This window comes from Ptychodera flava, chromosome 16, assembly GCF_041260155.1.
Source record: "Ptychodera flava strain L36383 chromosome 16, AS_Pfla_20210202, whole genome shotgun sequence".
NCBI lineage: Eukaryota > Metazoa > Hemichordata > Enteropneusta > Ptychoderidae > Ptychodera > Ptychodera flava.
This window is the reverse complement of record NC_091943.1, coordinates 40028272-40049699: the sequence shown is the minus strand read 5'-3', so window position 1 is coordinate 40049699 and position 21428 is coordinate 40028272.

Here is a 21428-nt window from a genome sequence, read left to right as displayed (position 1 = left end):
TGTGACTCTGACTAGGACAGAATCAACATTAGGACAGAATCAACATTCAAAAGCCGTTACACCAACCACAGAACAACCACAAGAAACAGGCTCACAGCACCGAAATTTCAAAGCACATATGGAAGCTAAAACAAGGAGGACGACCATTCACTATCAGCTGGTCCATCGTCACCAGGGCAACCGCATATACCAACGAAAAAAACGCTGCAACTTGTGCCTCGCAGAAAAACTCTGCATAATCAACGCGGACAAGAACAGTCTACTCAACAAAAGGTCAGAACTTGTCTCCAAATGTCGTCATGAAAAACAAATTTTACTTAATGAACTATTCCTGTAATCCAACGTAGAAAATGGAACTGCCAACTACATATCAACACCTTCGAATTCGTCACCTGCAAGCCAACGAACTTATGTACGCCAGGAGCTATAGGATTGTTCAGTTGTCTGATGACCACATAGAGCGTGAAACTCAGAGTCACAACTCAGTTACCTTGTCACTCCAGTCAACCCTAAAGTGTGTGTGTCTATATATATATATATATATATATATATATATATATATATATATATATATATATATATATATATATATATATATATATATACACACACATCCAAAGTATACAGATATCAGTATGTCAATAAAATAAAAGCTTTACTGTCCACAGTTGAACATCTAAAAAAGAATGGAATTTATTCTCCTTGAACAATGCTTTAAGGTGAAGGGCGACGAATTCGGACGCGCACATGCTTTAGAACGTTTCTGCGCAGATTTAACTCTAGCCTGCCGCAAATGGGTTATTTTGTAGCACATATATTTAACATCACCTGTCATTGTTGAAATTTGCGCTTTTACCTAATTTTTTGACCCAGTGTCTTAGAAATACATGTGACCTATAACCTTGTCATATTTTGACCCCCTAGGAAGCTGGTTTTTATTCAATATGAGCGAAAAATTAACATTTCTCTCCCATTTATGTGGCGCAAATTACCCATTCACCTGGAGATATTGTAAAAAGTAGCCTGGTGACACCCTTTTATTAAAAGTGTAAACTAAATGGTATTATGTCAGGAGTTTATTTGCCAAGTTTGGTCAAAATGACACCATTCAGAGCGACAGGAAGAAAGTTCGAAAATTATGTAGTGATATAATTTTGATATCGTCATTTTGTAATCGATAGTTATGTTAAAATTTCTTCACAAACATCATGAAAACTATATCGGTACATTCGATAGATATGGATCTTAAGTCTTTGTATTTATTAAAATTAACTCATTTGCTAAGCGTTTTATAATTGCTTTCTTTAGTTTAAGTGAATTATATCATTTTTATTTATTTCTAACGATGCAATTTTAACGTCTGTTTCCATGGAAACGAGCATGGTGACCCCCTTTTTTTATTTCATTTTTGCACTTGCACAACTTCCAAGAATATTTGTGCAAAGTTTCAAGAAAATGACACCACAACTTAGTTTTGACGTAATTCGTAGTACTTCATCTTAAGCTTTATTGTATTTTGTATGGAATCAATCATATATTGCTTTGGAACTGCATGCCAATTTCGACACTGATCTACAGAGATCCCGTGAGGAGTACGGTGCCCAGAGTATCAGAAATTCGCTATGCAGTTAACATAATGTCCCCATGCTGGCAGAATATTGATAGAGAAATACACTTAACTGAGTTTTAGTTTTCAGGAATTTTTTTTTACTTTTTTTTTTTTAAAAGAATTTTATCCTAATTACTATCAAACTAAATTTAATGGACAAGTCCTGCTTACAATATATTGTCATGCTGGTGAAAGCAAGTTGTAATTGGCATTTTGGTTTAAATATCTCTTCTACTGAAAATGACTTTGAATGACTTCTTTTAGTAGAAAATTCAAACAAAATAATAGGCAGATATGACATTATTTCACTGACATGGTGACATTGTGCAGCGTGGGGACTTTGAGATACAGCAGGTAGTATATACATTGGAAAGACAGTGGTTGATGTCTGAAAATGTTTTTTCTAAAAAACCTCATGTAAGTTTCTACCATTTGTGAACAAATCTTAAACAAGGATGATGCCAAAGTACTTTTACTGTGAAGAATTGAAATGGAGTCTATATAAGACTTAAACTGATCCAGGAGTGGACAGTTCAAACATAATAACTGAATAACAGTATCTATGTGTAATTAAAATAACAAGTTGTGTAAATGAAAAACATTTGACTTGTTATTGAATCAATTATATTAAGGATTTCATTTGTCAATCTGTAACCCTAATTCAGCATGATTTAAAGTTGGTAAAACCAGTATCGCCTCTGAAAACACTTCTTATAATGAACTGTACAATTAACAGTAGTAGTACAGTAACGTTCCTTTTCTACACTGTAATATGACTTTTAACTGGTCCAATAATCATTTCCATTTACGGTAATATGCTTATGGTCAGCAAATGTTAGTCAATTGTTGTGGTAATTATTGCAGTAAAAAAAATCAATATTTTTAATGAGAAAAAGACAGTGTGTATGTTAATTCAACCTTGTATTTGGAAACTCAAATCAGCTCCAATTTATCTAAATGTAGATTACTGACTTATGTTAATGTTTACAAATACCTTTGTCACTTAATATCTTGTGAACATAAAGATAATGACGATATTCTGGCACAGACCCGATTCTTATACGCTGGAGGTAATGCTATCATTCCCGATTTTAAATTTGCTTCTTTGTTGGTTAAGTGTCATTTATTTTCTGTTTTTTGTGATATTCCGTACAGTTCTTACTTATAGTGTAATTTTTCTATAAAAATGTTTAATAATGCTGGGAGAGCATATTCTCAGATATTTTGTAAACTAACGAGTTTCAATATAATAGTCATGTTCAAAGTAATACTCTTTTACTTGTTAATCTCCATGTTTTAACCTTTGATGAAATACTTGGGAACAAGTACAGTTTTCTGAGCAGATTGCATCTCTCTAGTAATGTGATTGTGTCCTCTGTGCTAATGTCAATTTTTTTCAGATAGTTTGTTATGATATGTTCGGCGTCAAAGACTATTATAACTTGTAGCTTTTTTTTCCTTACATACTATGGATTATTTTTTATTCAAAATAAACAATGATAATAATAACATATTACCAGGTCCATGGGACGTTTGTGATTAACAAAGTTAAGTAGGACCATCCTGAACCACAAACAGTTACATGTAGTGGTGGTACCTGGGGCATTTCTCTGGTAATGTGATTGTGTCTTCTGTACTCATGTCAATTTTTTTCAAATAGTTTGTTATGGAATGTTTGGTGTCAAAGACTATTATAACTTGTAGCTTTTTTTCCCCTTACATACTATGGATTATTTTTATCCAAAACAAACAATGATAATATTACCAGGTCCACGGGACGTTTGTGATTAACAGAGTTAAGTAGTACCATCCTGAACCACTAACAGTTAGTGGTTACTAGGGCCCACCATGGGTAAGTCCAACCTGATAGCATTCTATACCCATCAGAATTGATCCCAAAATGTCTAAATCAGCTGCAATGATACAGTATAAGAATAACTATAATAAGTCAAAGTTTTATGGCACTTTCAAAGGTTTAAAAATAACACTTGCTGTATCTTTATGAAATTTACTATTGTCATTAAAACAACATGCTTCAAGATTTGTCCAATTTACTTAACATTATGTCTGTAAGGATGGTATACTGTTTCTTCTCATGTCGAGACTGCCTGTACACCAAGTGGCATGGATGAGTTGCAAATTCAACATTATACTTCTGCCAGGTCTATCACGTACCCGTTTGATATATACATTGAATATTAAGACTTAAACTCATCCAGGTGTGGACACTTCAAATATAATAACTGAATAACAGTAACTTTGTGTTATTGAAATAATAAGTTGTGCAAATGAAAAATATTTGACTAATTATTGAATCGATGATATCCACGATTTCATTTGACAATCTCTAACCCTTATTCTGTAATGGTAATCTATCACCATGATTTAAAGTTTGTTAAGCCAGTATGGCCTCTGAAAACATACTTCTTATGATTCTTATTTAAAATGTATAAAAATAGCTTTTGCCGTTTCCTTATAAAACTTTACCATGGTTGAAAAGAACCTGCATCAAGGTTGCCTAATTTACATAACGTTATGTCGGTGAGCATGGCATTCTGTTTCTTCTGTTATCAAGATTTCCAATATACATAATTATGAAATGTTACTTCTTCACAAAGACAATTTTCACTGAAATTACATGAAGTTATATATGTTAAAGCTGTACAGCAATATGCTGTTGTAACTAAGACCAATTAATCTACCAAATCCAGAGACAAAGTAGGCTTGTGCACTGTAACCGTATGTTGTTGTTTATGGTTTCAATAACACACAAAGCATCTCTCGTCATACAAAGACAAACTTTGTTGAAGTATGTATCACACTCATACATTTTTATATAATTACAACATACAGACGTCTTTCACAACGTCATCAATAATTTGTAGCCATTTATAAGAGATACAAAACACACATACACACAAAAACGAACTGGTAAGAGTTGAAATCTTTAAACACAGACATACACTGGCTACATAATTTAATCAATGACATTGCAATGCATACTCATATACACAGACTCACCCAAAACATACATCCACACAGTAGTGTGTCCATTCATTGCAAAAACATGCAAGTTTATGTAAACTTTTGCACTCTATAGCATACACACTCATCTTACACACTTCTATCAAAGAAGCACACTTCCCCTCATCAACACCTTGGAGACAGACACAGACTCACAAAGGCACAGAAACATACATACATACATACATACACACTGAGATTCAAGTTACTTTACAAAGCATCCAGCAAAGAAAACATTTGTTTTTCACATTCAGCTAGGAAATGCCACATACACGTCAGACACACCAAGCAAAGATGTCAGTTCATTGTAACACTTACACACTCATGAGCAATCTCACTTTTACAAACACCTCTTCTCTTCTCTTTGGCAAACATATTTTACACACAGTCAAATACACAACCCACACACACACTTGTATACAACCCACACACACTAATATATTGTTCAAACAAATGCAGATATTACACTAAGAGAAATACTTGTTGAAAAGGACTTGCAAAAAGTTAGTTTGAATATGATCTATGGGGACAAATATGTCCCAAAAACAATGCTGAATATGGCAGAACCTATTGGTATCTGTACTTGTGACATATTGGTATCAAGATAATTATTATTAAGTATATTCTTTTGCCTTATTCAAAATGTACTTCAAATTTAAAGTCCAGCTGTATGTGAGTTTCTACCCTGAACAATATCTGTAGGTGAAACAGGTAGAAGTGAACTATGGTAATCAAGGCAAATTGTCATCAATATGAAGTATCATCTTGAGGAATTGTTGGCAACAATCAATATCTATTATGACAAAAGATGTCAATTAACCTGGCTTATGTTGAAACTTTCTTATGGATTTAAGCCAGGTTAACTTGACCACTTATTTTTTTTAAGGGATCCCTGTGAAATCTAGGACCCATATTTCTTTTAAATTGCAGCAGTCATCTCTGACGTTCATGAAGCTGTATGAGAAATTTGACAGCAATATCTGTACATAGCAACAGGAGTCACTACCACAGACAAAGCTCTGATTAAATTTTTATCCTTCAAATTTAGAGGTAATTTTGTATCATATCTGACATAGCTCTGCAGTCCTTATTTGCTCTGGCTCAGACACATTACAACAGAAGTATGCATCTCTGTGATCATTCTTCTCCATTGGGACTGGAGCAATTTACGTTGTATCCTTCCTCTGTTAAAGGCGTCCTGCTATCAAGAACATATACAGCTGGTTTCATTGTCAGAATATTTCTTGTAATTTGTTGAGCTTAATCAGTACACTCAGCAGTGCATACTGGTTACTGGGCCCCAGCAGAAGATTGGTACTCAGCACATAATGGTGCAGGACTTTTCAAGGAAAGTCAACTGATTGACTTAATGCATTCTAAGTCAGTCTCCTCAAAGAAGTTGCCAATGCTTGTTTTAAACATAATACAAGCTCTTCAGATCTTCTTGTTAACATCATCAACTAGTGTTCTCTCCTTTGTCCAATTTGGTTTCAGCAGTTCAAGCACATGTGTCCACAGGTTGGAAATACATTCCGGTGTCCTGCATATGCTGCATGCATATCCTGTCCACTTGGTTGGTTTCTTGATATGCTCCAATTGAATAGTCTCACTGGTTTGACTTCATATCTTTTGGATGATAGTAATTCCATGGGTTTCATCACGATTTTGTGTTTCACAGTTATATCATTTTGTAATGTTGGTGAAATGAAGGTCTACGTCAGATATTCAAACATTATGTTGTTAGCCAATTCCATTACCAATGTAAATAGCCTAATCGCCCAGATATTGCACTTGTAGTCTTTAGACGTCATTGTGTCATCACAGGGTCATGTTTCTGTACTTCATCCAACTGTAATTTTAACGTTTGATTTTAGGCTTGTCCAAGCTGTGACCATTTGGTTCTAACTTACATTGCTGATATCCATTACGATACATGTTCTCTTGATAAAGCTCATCAAATCTGCGGTGAACTCAGTCCATTCTAGGGATTGATATAATCGACTTCAGTGTCACTGCAATGTGTATTTTTCTTCATACCATTTCTAAGGTCTTTTGATTACTCATAGATATTGGCAACAAGAGCTGGAAACCCGTTGTTATCACAGTAGATGCTTTACCTCTGCTGCCATCACAAATACAGGAGCCGGTACACCATCTGGCAGAATATCTCCATGATGAGTCATGTTGACCTTGTACTTGAGCAATGTCAGATTTTTTGTGGCCTTTAAAGCACAATTTGTTGTAACCAGATCTAAGACAAAGCGATTTTTTGGTAAATTTCAAAGGTGTTCATGAATTACTCAGAGAGCTGCTTGATACATTCAGCGGAGGCCATAATAAGCATCCATACAATTCCTTACACACAAACACATACATGTACCGTACATGCATACACAAACAACAGACACATACATATATCATAGGCATATATATAACACAGACACATACACACCTACATACACACATATATTAGTACATATATTTATGCATGCATGCATGCATACATACACACACATACATACTTACATACACACATACATGCAAATGTGCACACATGCACATATTCACACAAGTACATGCATACCTGAACATACACTTCCTATCTATGCACAACAGATATATAGCAAAAAATAAAATTATGCATAGAGTTGCCCATTCATACAATCCAATAACATACAAAAATACACTCATAGATTGTAGATTGAAACACATACACAAAAATATAGATACACACACATACTGACGTATGGTCCACACATATAAAACCCCACACACACACAGTTCCATAGGATACAAATGCACAAGTAAACCCATGCTTGTCTCTGAATTGGTAAACTGAACATCCACATTGTAAGCCAATTAGAGGACAGCATATCATATTTTGAATTTGTTATTTTCAGCCTGGCATATAAATTATGGTAATCCTGATGCTTCATGATTTCTAATCTACAGATGTAGAAAAAGACTGAATGGTATCAAAGATTCCATGTAGAAAATGTTTAACACTTGTTAAAGCACAGGTCATGTGTCACCAAGAGGGCAAGTTGGTTAAATTATTGTGGCATAGCATCTACTATAATGACAGAACCCCATGACCTGTGAGTGCAAGAGCGCCGTACTAGCGGTAATTGCATGAGTGCTGAGGTGTATTCGGCAGCAGTCCTTTCACGAGCGAAGCTCATGAAAGGACAGCCAAATACCGCTAGTATGGCAAGCTTGCACTCACAGGTCACTGGGTTCTGTTATTTTTACATATGTTATATCTTTTACTTGCATCATTCATCGAGAGAATTGACAATTTGTTGTGCGTACTACTTGTCTGTCAAAGCTCTAGCTTGACCCTGTGGAGTTATATAACATTGACATCACTGTAATGAGGCATCAAATCAGCTTTCACTTTTCATTGGTCAACGCAGCCACATCCTCTATTTTGATTGGCTTAACTATTGTTTACTTGTTTATCAAGGATGACGTCAAAGGAACGTCGGAGAGCTTGAACTCTGCTTGTGATTGCTCACACATTTGTGATTGTTCAAACAAAGAGAACTTTGAAAATTGAACGCTTTTATTACATTTTGAGCTTGAAATTCTTCTAAATGGTCGATACAAATAACATTTCAAAGATTTTTACGGGAATTGGAAGGGTAAGATACGGCAAACGTAACTAGTCAAATGATCACACAGTTGCGTGTGGTTCGATACATGATGGCCGCTGCGGCCGTGCATGGCCATGGCGGCCACCGTGTATCGAACCACACGTAACTATGGCTTTGCCGACATTGCCCGTTGTTAATGTTTTTGCTTTGCTGACCAAAAACTGCTCTTCCAGATAACAAAATTCATCCTCACACTACGGTAAGTACATTCAATTTTCTTGGTCGTAGTTTTTTATCGGTACATGTCATCCATTTTACAAATAACTAGCATTGAACCGAAGTGAAATGAATTCTTGTAGACCACAATTTTGTGTTTACAAACAAAAATAATTCTGGGTCAAAATTGGTAAATATTTAAAATAAAGAAGTGGCATAATGTTTTTGGTATTGCACTGCAGTGCAAATACAAGTAGTACGCTCGCATTGATGCAAGTAAACTGTGGTACATATGTAAATGTATCATACCATACCAAGTAGGCAAAAATATTCATAAATCTTGGCTGCATACCACTTTTACTAACTTTGCATATAGTAAGCAAAAGACGTGGCAGTAAAAGGTTTAAATTGCAACTCCTCCTAGAATTTAACAAGAGTAAGCGTACAGGCAATTTTCTTATGAGAGAAATAATATGACATGTTGTAAATAACATAGCTATCACAGACATTGTTAAGGATCAACGATGCCAAATCCTTCATTATTTTTAGCAAAGAGTGAAGCAAACCAGGATGTAATGATGCAAATGTTCCCTCTACTACTTTGTAATGGTAAAAATTGAGTGAAGTCCTTTTGCAGCTATTGAGTTCATGATAAGAATGACGTGATCTGTGAAATGTTTTATAAAACTGCAATCGAATCAATCTATGTTCAGTATACATTGAGGGTAACCTTTTTCTTTTATGACCTGATAGTGATTATGTTATTTGTTAATGACATGATACACAGTACCAACTGTACAAACCTTTACATGAAGATACTGTCAATCAACAGTGTAACTTGAATTCCAGATTTAGTTTTAAGTGATTACCCAATTAAAACAACTTGTGAATAGTGTAAATAAATGAGTTTGCACTCAAGAATTTCAGCATAACTACACTAGGAGTGGTCATAGTTCCGACAAAGTCTTATCAAACTTTTGAATCCCCTTTTGATAAAATCACCTCATAAGTGTGCAAAGGTTGTAACTGCCATTTTGGTTGGACTCTATACTCAAAATGACCTAGAATGACTTGTTAAAGTGGTAAATTTGAACACAAGAAAAGGCAGATTACATATCATTACACAAAAGCAATGACATTGTGCTGCCTGGAGAATTAGGTATGGCAAGTAGTAGTCTTTTGTAAAAAAGTGGTTGATTTCTGAACAGACATGATATGAAATTATGTAATATTTAAAGCTTTATCAATTCACTCAACGATATAGCCTATTGTTACAGGACTCAGGCAAGAGAAAGTCTAGTGGACTTGATTTGCATATCATGTAATAATTTTGCAATGTGATGTGGCTTTAAATGAAAAGTCAAATAATTAGTGAGTTGATGGTATGAACAGATGGGTACAAGATAAAAGGAATCCTACACCATTCTGTAATTACCACATAAGCATGTCTTTCTGATAAATCTTCGGAAAGCTAGGAACAATACATTTGTTAGAAATTACTTAAACGATGTCATTATTAAAGTGTAATTAATTTGCCATTTCTGCATACTGTGGCAAACAACTTTTAAATCAATTAGTGCATTTTCTGCTATGTGTGTAGACATTCTATTCTATTATTTTCTATTCTATTCTATTCTATTGAAAGTTTTCAATACAATATAAAATTTAATGTTGGCATGAACTTTGATAAGAACTGAGTGACATATAGTTGGTTTCAATATGGAAAAGTCAGTGACATTTACCTAAGAAGAATTATCACATTCTCGTATACCCCATCTCAAAAGCTATAATTTTATTTAGACACATATATGCCGTGACTATAAACAGCTGGACCAAGACTCTAAAGTGAGCTGACCTTTGTGTACACTAGAGGTAATAACAAATGCAACGTAACTTCCTCGGTCTGAGCAGAACATGTGGAAATGACATGGAGATTTTGTCGATTTGGACAATCAAAATATTGTTTGGAACTTCATTCTCAAAGAAACTGTCGACACGGAATGCCAAATTTGAAATGTCAATGGTGAGGAGGTGAACGCAAGGATTCAACAGCAGCCCGGAGCCAACGTCACGTAAGACAGCTGCAGAATGAGCGATCCGATTGCAGCAGAGTGGAATGTAAACAAATCATGTAAATAAAATAAACGCTACGAAATTTCCAAACTCAGAAGGAAACAAGAATGTTAAAGTACCTCACTAATTTATAAAAGACATGTTTTGTTCATTTAGTTCAAAATGAATACACTGCATTTGACTTTCAAGGTGTAAAAGAGTCTAAACTTCACATTAGCTGGTGGTCGTTTGCGAACTAAGGATCATCCATTATTACGCATTCATCGGATCGTACCTATCGAAAACAATTATCAGTGTCTCATTTCGTGTAACATTTAGATTGCTCAAAATCAAGAACTCACACTAGAAACCACACTTTTGTGACTGCTTTCAAACAACTGTCACAAGTTTGCATACTTATTTAACAATAGGACATTTATTGACGAGGTTAAGTTCAGGAGGTACTGCTCACGATAGCCGCCATCTTGACTCCAAACATTAATTACTAGTTCGAAAAAAACACTCGATATTTTAAGCGGCATTATGATATGTAGTCACCAAAAACCTGCCCACCAATTAAAAGCAGGTTTAAGCCATACAATGAGGATAGTAGTAATTTTAGTCTTTAAACGTACACCAAGAAAAGAGTCTAAAAATCGAATACTTTCCGATCACCATACAGGCAAAGGAGATCAAACACGAACGCAAAAATCATTGCAAATGCTACAAGGAAATGCTGCTAACTATAAGGCAACACTCACCCGAGACAATGTACATTTCTGCTCACTGTAAGATGATTCAGACTCAAAAGGTTTGCTGATTTTACAAGAAAATGGCTAATAACTGGCTATAAACACAGAGCACTGCATTCGAAAATGGCGCAAAACGCTCAGCTGATCGCGTCACTATGGACTGACCCAATCGTCATGGTGATTCACACCTTTGACAATGGAAATTAATATGTGCTGCCAGACCGGTGATAGAGGGACCGTGGTTGTATAAAGAGTTGCTGTCTGCTAAAGTCTATAATGTTGAAATGTCACTTTGTAAGCAGGTGCATATGTTCTATTTTTGTCCTGCATTGAACCAAGTTCAGGCAATATTATGCCCGCCAAGTACATCCGTGTCGTGGGGGCAGTATTTCTCAATGCGTATTAGTTTATGCAGTTGTGATTTTTTTGCGTATTTCAGAACAATTTTGCGCAAAATACGCAGGATTTTGCGTTAACGGAAACACTGTTTAAATTTTGTAGTCCCTGTATGTTGCATCAATATTTCTGTTTTGATGAATTGTTAATCTTAATTCCTTTAGAAATAAACTATAAACTTTATAATTTACTTGTTTTGTAAGTTGACAGACTGTTTGTGAGTTTTGCAGTGATACATTGCGTTGGTACCTATGGTAATATCATAACCATTCACATGTATTCCTTACTTAATAAATGTTTAACACAATGTTATCATACTTTCTAAGAAGTTGAACTTGTGCAAGGTAAGCAAACTTCGGCACCATTTTACAAGTGGTATAGCCACAAACTGATGACTTCAAACTGCAGTACACAATACACAGTGCTGTAATTACAAGAAATTCTATGGCGATTCTATATCACTTTTATTGAATTTTGTGATCAATTTCAATAGAATTTCTACAGAAAATTTTCATAAGGTAGACAATGCCAAATACATCTGAGTTAGAACCTGGACATGTAAAATTTGGTAAAAAGCCAAGTACATGTAGCCGCCATATTTGATGACATTGTAAAAATCTATAAAAAATAATCATGTGTCTTTAAGAACACCATCCTCTTTTAACTTTTGCGTATAGAATTATGCATACTTTAATATAAACAAATGTATATATTTACATACATACAGATTTATATGAATACATATTCACATATTTACATACATACATATTCACATATTTACATACATACATATTCACATATTTACATAGATTTACATAAATACATATTTACGTATTTATATACATACATATTTACATATATACATACATGTACAAATACGTTGAATATATACAAATCAATAACAGATAAAAATATTTGTTTATAGATGGATCAAAAAAGCGAAAAAGATGGCTGGACACAGACAACCTTACAAAACCATTGCCTAAGTAGATAAAGAAATCATCCAAAGGAAGAGAAAAGCTTCCTGTCATAAGCTGCCCCTCCATTATACCATGCTAAATCTTCATCTCTGAAGCTGTCTTTTCTTGTACTAAATTGGACATCACAGTCACTGAAATGGATGGCCCCATAATCAAATGTTCAAGATTGCTGGCAAAACTGTTCAGAAATTTATTACTGCATATACATTGATGAATTAGTCATCCATAGTATGAAGAAAAACCACTGACATCTTCAGCTTCCCTTAATGACAATTTACAATACTCAGAAAGTCTGTGGCAGATGTCTAATTTTGACCAACATTACAAATCCTGAACAAACGAAGCCAATGAAGAATTTATGATAACCAGCAACCTCTACAGACCGTTTATGTGTGAACAGAATGTCCCTTGAGAATATACAATTAACCATTTGTCACATCTGTGCTAGAAGGTGACTTGCCATCTGATGCTGAGTTAGTATAACCAAATTAATGGGTTCTTACAACACAATTAACTTGAACATTAAGGCTGCAATTATTATAATTTCAATAATTTTCTGACACACCTGTCCAATATAAAAATTTCCGTGTGACCTTATTATGCAGATATGGTGAATTGTTGAAATGAAGATTAAATATTCACGCTTGAGGATGTATATTTAAGGCTATTTTTTTACATAAAAGCAATCTTCCTGAAAAAGTTTACAAGATTACTGTATGTGTGGGCCAAAAGAATGACTATATTAGGTTTTCTGCAAATCAGGGCTACATTAGATGTTAGTATTCTTAATGTTCTATGTCCCTTTTTATACAATATTATTCTATGACACTCTCTCAAAAGTTGAAGGAAGTAATATTTAACGATAAGTTTTTTTCTCCAAAGTGCTGCTGTTCAAAACCTGCAGGGTAAATAAATTTGACATGGATCTCTGCATCCTTGTGAAGTGGATTATTCTAACAATTTTTAACTGGACCAGATGTGATGTTACTGTGTTCCCATGATTTGAAACAAGGGTCATTATCTGAGTTATTGTCTGAAGGGGAAATTTGATCGTTTCTTTTATTTGGACAACACTGTACATAGTGTTTTACGCAGCACCTATCAGAGTTTAGTCAACAGAGAGGCTCTTTAGTCTAATGAAACCATACAGAGTAAAACTATTTTGTAATGACACAGCTTTGGTAAGTATATACAATCAAACTTGTGTTCTGACTCCGCTAGTTTTTGACAACACTTGTAATTAGGTAAAGACAGGCCAAAAACTCCCCAAAAACACAGCCCTGACAGCTCATTGTTCCACAATGGAAAGGTCATAAGTGTCCTTTGTTATATAACACATGACCCATAGCTACTTGAGTTAATGACTATATCTATGGGAGGTCAATGGAGATACCGGTACACTAAACAGTGGGCAACAATAGCCCTTCTTACTATGACTTGGCAGATGGGAAATTGACACTGTCTGGCCAGAAAATGGTAAACCACAAACTGACTGATTGAGTCAGCTACCACAGATGAGAATCAGTTGTTGATCTTGGTTTAACGACATACGGTAGAGGACTATTGCCAGCGGAACAAAATATTGTCTTTGATTGCATCAGGTGACAAATATTAGTTAATATGGTGAATTCATTGTTTTGTTACATGACATTCAACATTTTGCAATAGAGTAAGATTTTGATGTGGGTAATCATGGAAAGTTTTACCCTCTTAATGTGAAAGTTATCTCAGCCAGGAATTGTGGATTTGTGAATTATTAATGACTGATGTATAAAACATAACCCATAGCTACTCTTGTTAATGACTATCTAGGGGAGGTCAATGGAGATATACTGAACAGTGGGCAAAACTCAACATATAGAATACAGGGGATATTATTTTTTCCTTATGAGAACTCAAAAATAAATTGGGCGGGAGTTTGCAATGACACTCTAAGATATCCAACAAGTAGCAGTAAGGAGTTTACTTTGTATTGGGACTAAGGGGCGCAGAATATTTAAATTGGGGTTATCTTTGACCACCGAGTTTATTTTTTGGAAATGGACATGAGATTCAGAAAAGGTAGTCTTTAAGTGCAAACAAGGGCAAATAGAGTTTTCACATTGGGATGTTCAAGTAAAGGAAAGTGATGTTTAATAGGTAACGACAAATTTTTCCTGCATATAACAGACCAAGTCAAGTGGATGAAAATACATGCGGTTAAATGGGCTAAATTGCCTTTTTTAACTATGACTTGGCAGATGGAAAATTGACACTGTCTGGCAGGAAAATGGTTAACCACAAAACTGACTGGATGAATAATTCACCACAATCGAGGGTCAGTGTTGATCTTACTGTCAAGACACATGGTAGTGGACAATGGCCGACGGATATCAAATTATTCTCTTTGATTGTGTCAGATGACAAATTCCAGCTCATATGGTGAATTCATCGGTTTGTTATAACATGACATTTTACAGTGGAATAAGGTTTTGAAGTGCGAATAATTTAATATCTTGTAGGGCAGTTTTAAATGCAAATAACATGTTCACAGTTAACTCATTTGTGTTACCATGATTGAGGAATTGAATAGGACTTCAGATGTAGAAAGGCTTAGCTGTAAGTAGTAACAAGGGCAGCCATTTGAGAATTTTCATGTCAGAACATTGAAGTCAACAAAAATAATCGTGTGTGGGAGTCAATGGTAAATTCTCCTTGCACATAACAGACCAACCAAGTGGGTGAAAAAAAAGTTCTTACAATTGGCTCAATACCGCTTTATACTGACTTGGCTGATGGGAAATTGATACTGTCTGGCAGGGAAAATGATAAACCAAAAAACTGACTGGATGAATAAACCACCACAAACAATAATCAGTCGTTTATCTTAGTATCAGGACATATGATAGAGGGCTATGGCCGGCAGAAATCAAAATACTCTTGTTTGATTGTGTCAGGTGACAAATACCAGCCTGAGTAATATGGTGAATTCATTGTTTTGATATGACATCCAACATACTGCAATAAAGTAAGATTTTAATGTGGGTAGTCATAGGAAGTTGTATCCTTTGAATGCAAAAACAATCTCAGCCAGGAATTGTGGATAATTTAATGACTGGTATATAAAAACAACACAATCCATAGAGTTTATGACTATCAAGGGGAGGCCAATAGAGATACACTGAACAGTAGGTGACACCCAATATATAGAATACAGGGGATAATATTTGTTTTCTTATGAGAACTCAAAAATAAAAAGGGCAGTTGTTTGCAATGACACTTTAAGGTATCCAACAAGTAGCAGGAATTAAAGGTTTTTATTTTGTATTGGGACTGAGGGGCGAAGAATATTTTAAATTGGGGAGATCTTTGACCAGATAGTTTATTTTGTTGAATCGGACATCAGATTCAGATTATGTTCAAACGAGAGCAAATAGAGTTTTCATATTTTAATGTTAATGTCAAGGAAAGTAATATGTTGAATAGTGAACGTCAAATTCTTCCTGCATATAATAGACCTAGTCAAGTGGGTGAAAATAGTAGTAAATCATGCTCAAAATTTGTTGCTATGAAGTAGGGTTTCAAGACCACGATCGTAGAAAACAATATTAGCTGCAGAAAGGGTAGCTGAAAGTTGACACAAGCACCATTAGCCAGATTTCTTGTTGAAATGTTCTACTCTGCTGTAACAGACTTAATTCCTTACGTGCCAGACAATATCACTTCCCCATCTGCCAAGTCAGTAAAAACCAGTATTGAGACAAAACACATGTATTTTACCAACTTCACGGCATGTTATGACATTTTTAGTCTGTAAATATCATATTTATTGTATCTATGCTTAGGGGCCTTCAAATGTTCTATATTTTGTAATATGAACCATATGGGACATGTTTTGCTTCACTGGTTTTCACCAACTTTACCTGATGATGAAATATGAACTTGGCAGGAAAAGTGTTAAAAAGCTTTGTGAGTTAAAACACATGTAACTTTGTCTCAATACCGCTTTACTGATTTAGCAGATTGGAAAGTGATACTGTCTGACAGGAAAAGAATTAACCTCAAAACTGACCGGTTGAATAAGTCACCAAAAATGAGGGACAGTTGTTGATCTTAGTGTCACAACTGATGGTAGTGGACAATGGCTGGCGCAAATCAAATTATTCTCTTTGATTGTGTCAGATGACAAATCCAAGTTCATATGGTAAATTCATTGTTCGTTATGACTTCTAACATTTTGCAATTGAGTAACATTTTGATGTGGGGAGTCATTTTATATCTTGCAGGGCAATTTAGAATGCAAATAACATGCAAAAAGTTAAGTTTGATCCATTTGTGTTATGAAGTAGGGTTTTGAGACCTAGATTGTGAATTAGGACAACAATGCAGAGAGGGTAGCTGAAAGTTGAAACAAGCACCATTCGAGAGTTCTCATGATGGAATGTTGATCTCAGGAAAGTACTTATGTTTTGTAGTCAATGGGAAAATCTTCCTGCACAAACCAGAGCAAGCCAAGTGTGGGTAAAAAAACCAAGTGGTAAAATTGGCTTATTACCATTAATGGTTTGGCTTATCCGAAGTTGATACAGGAAAATAATTAACCACAAAACTGACTGATTGAGTCAGCTACCACAGATGAGAATCAGTTGTTGATCTTGGTTTAACAACATATGGTAGAGGACTATTGCCAGCGGAAAAAAATATTGTCTTTGATTGCATCAGGTGACAAATATTAGTTAATATGGTGAATTCATTGTTTTGTTATGACATTCAACTTTTTGCAATAGAGTAAGATTTTGATGTGGGTAATCATGGAAAGTTTTACCCTCTAAATGTGAAAGTTATCTCAGCCAGGAATTGTGGATTTGTGAATAATTAATGACTGATGTATAAAACATAACCCATAGCTACTCTTGTTAATGACTATCTAGGGGAGGTCAATGGAGATATACTGAACAGTGGGCAAAACTCAACATATAGAATACAGGGGATATTATTTTTTCCTTATGAGAACTCAAAAATAAATTGGGCGGTAGTTTGCAATGACACTTTAAGATATCCAACAAGTAGCAGTAAGGAGTTTACTTTGTATTGGGACTAAGGGGCGCAGAATATTTAAATTGGGGTTATCTTTGACCACCGAGTTTATTTTTGGAAATGGACATGAGATTCAGAAAAGGTAGTCTTTAAGTGCAAACAAGGGCAAATAGAGTTTTCACATTGGGATGTTCAAGTAAAGGAAAGTGATGTTTAATAGGTAACGACAAATTTTTCCTGCATAAAACAGACCAAGTCAAGTGGATGAAAATACATGCGGTTAAATGGGCTAAATTGCCTTTTTTAACTATGACTTGGCAGATGGAAAATTGACCTGTCTGGCAGGAAAATGGTTAACCACAAAACTGACTGGATGAATAATTCACCACAATCGAGGGTCAGTTGTTGATCTTACTGTCAAGACACATGGTAGTGGACAATGGCCGACGGATATCAAATTATTCTCTTTGATTGTGTCAGATGACAAATTCCAGCTCATATGGTGAATTCATCGGTTTGTTATAACATGACATTTTACAGTGGAATAAGGTTTTGAAGTGGGAATAATTTAATATCTTGTAGGGCAGTTTTAAATGCAAATAACATGTTCACAGTTAACTCATTTGTGTTACCATGATTGAGGAATTGAATAGGACTTCAGATGTAGAAAGGCTTAGCTGTAAGTAGTAACAAGGGCCAGCCATTTGAGAATTTCATGTCAGAACATTGAAGTCAACAAAAATAATCGTGTGTGGGAGTCAATGGTAAATTCTCCTTGCACATAACAGACCAACCAAGTGGGTGAAAAAAAAGTTCTTACAATTGGCTCAATACCGCTTTATACTGACTTGGCTGATGGGAAATTGATACTGTCTCGCAGGGAAAATGATAAACCAAAAAACTGACTAGATGAATAAACCACCACAAACAATAATCAGTCGTTTATCTTAGTATCAGGACATATGATAGAGGGCTATGGCCGGCAGAAATCAAAATACTCTAGGCTTGTTTGATTGTGTCAGGTGACAAATACCAGCCTGAGTAATATGGTGAATTCATTGTTTTGATATGACATCCAACATACTGCAATAAAGTAAGATTTTAATGTGGGTAGTCATAGGAAGTTGTATCCTTTGAATGCAAAAACAATCTCAGCCAGGAATTGTGGATAATTTAATGACTGGTATATAAAAACAACACAATCCATAGCTACTTGAGTTTATGACTATCAAGGGGAGGCCAATAGAGATACACTGAACAGTAGGTGACACCCAATATATAGAATACAGGGGATAATATTTGTTTTCTTATGAGAACTCAAAAATAAAAAGGGCAGTTGTTTGCAATGACACTTTAAGGTATCCAACAAGTAGCAGGAATTAAAGGTTTTTATTTTGTATTGGGACTGAGGGGCGAAGAATATTTTAAATTGGGGAGATCTTTGACCAGATAGTTTATTTTGTTGAATCGGACATCAGATTCAGATTATGTTCAAACGAGAGCAAATAGAGTTTTCATATTTTAATGTTAATGTCAAGGAAAGTAATATGTTGAATAGTGAACGTCAAATTCTTCCTGCATATAATAGACCTAGTCAAGTGGGTGAAAATAGTAGTAAATCATGCTCAAAATTTGTTGCTATGAAGTAGGGTTTCAAGACCACGATCGTAGAAAACAATATTAGCTGCAGAAAGAGTAGCTGAAAGTTGACACAAGCGCCATTAGCCAGTTTTCTTGTTGAAATGTTCTACTCTGCTGTAACAGACTTAACCCCTTACGTGCCAGACAATATCACTTCCCCATCTGCCAAGTCAGTAAAAACCAGTATTGAGACAAAACACATGTATTTTTACCCACTTCACTTGGCATGTTATGACATTTTTAGTCTGTAAATATCATATTTATTGTATCTATGCTTAGGGGCCTTCAAATGTTCTATATTTTGTAATATGAACCATATGGGACATGTTTTGCTTCACTGGTTTTCACCAACTTTACCTGATGATGAAATATGAACTTGGCAGGAAAAGTGTTAAAAAGCTTTGTGAGTTAAAACACATGTAACTTTGTCTCAATACCGCTTTTACTGATTTAGCAGATTGGAAAGTGATACTGTCTGACAGGAAAAGAATTAACCTCAAAACTGACCGGTTGAATAAGTCACCAAAAATGAGGGACAGTTGTTGATCTTAGTGTCACAACTGATGGTAGTGGACAATGGCTGGCGCAAATCAAATTATTCTCTTTGATTGAGTCAGATGACAAATCCAAGTTCATATGGTAAATTCATTGTTTGTTATGACTTCTAACATTTTGCAATTGAGTAACATTTTGATGTGGGGAGTCATTTTATATCTTGCAGGGCAATTTAGAATGCAAATAACATGCAAAAAGTTAACTTTGATCCATTTGTGTTATGAAGTAGGGTTTTGAGACCTAGATTGTGAATTAGGACAACAATGCAGAGAGGGTAGCTGAAAGTTGAAACAAGCACCATTCGAGAGTTCTCATGATGGAATGTTGATCTCAGGAAAGTACTTATGTTTTGTAGTCAATGGGAAAATCTTCCTGCACAAACCAGAGCAAGCCAAGTGTGGGTAAAAAAACCAAGTGGTAAATTGGCTTATTACCATTAATGGTTTGGCTTATCCGAAGTTGATACAGGAAAATAATTAACCACAAAACTGACTGATTGAGTCAGCTACCACAGATGAGAATCAGTTGTTGATCTTGGTTTAACAACATATGGTAGAGGACTATTGCCAGCGGAAAAAAATATTGTCTTTGATTGCATCAGGTGACAAATATTAGTTAATATGGTGAATTCATTGTTTTGTTATGACATTCAACTTTTTGCAATAGAGTAAGATTTTGATGTGGGTAATCATGGAAAGTTTTACCCTCTACCTCTAAATGTGAAAGTTATCTCAGCCAGGAATTGTGGATTTGTGAATAATTAATGACTGATGTATAAAACATAACCCATAGCTACTCTTGTTAATGACTATCTAGGGGAGGTCAATGGAGATATACTGAACAGTGGGCAAAACTCAACATATAGAATACAGGGGATATTATTTTTTCCTTATGAGAACTCAAAAATAAATTGGGCGGTAGTTTGCAATGACACTTTAAGATATCCAACAAGTAGCAGTAAGGAGTTTACTTTGTATTGGGACTAAGGGGCGCAGAATATTTAAATTGGGGTAATCTTTGACCACCGAGTTTATTTTTTGGAAATGGACATGAGATTCAGAAAAGGTAGTCTTTAAGTGCAAACAAGGGCAATAGAGTTTTCACATTGGGATGTTCAAGTAAAGGAAAGTGATGTTTAATAGGTAACGACAAATTTTTCCTGCATATAACAGACCAAGTCAAGTGGATGAAAATACATGCGGTTAAATGGGCTAAATTGCCTTTTTTAACTATGACTTGGCAGATGGAAAATTGACACTGTCTGGCAGGAAAATGGTTAACCACAAAACTGACTGGATGAATAATTCACCACAATCGAGGGTCAGTTGTTGATCTTACTGTCAAGACACATGGTAGTGGACAATGGCCGACGGATATCAAATTATTCTCTTTGATTGTGTCAGATGACAAATTCCAGCTCATATGGTGAATTCATCGGTTTGTTATAACATGACATTTTACAGTGGAATAAGGTTTTGAAGTGGGAATAATTTAATATCTTGTAGGGCAGTTTTAAATGCAAATAACATGTTCACAGTTAACTCATTTGTGTTACCATGATTGAGGAATTGAATAGGACTTCAGATGTAGA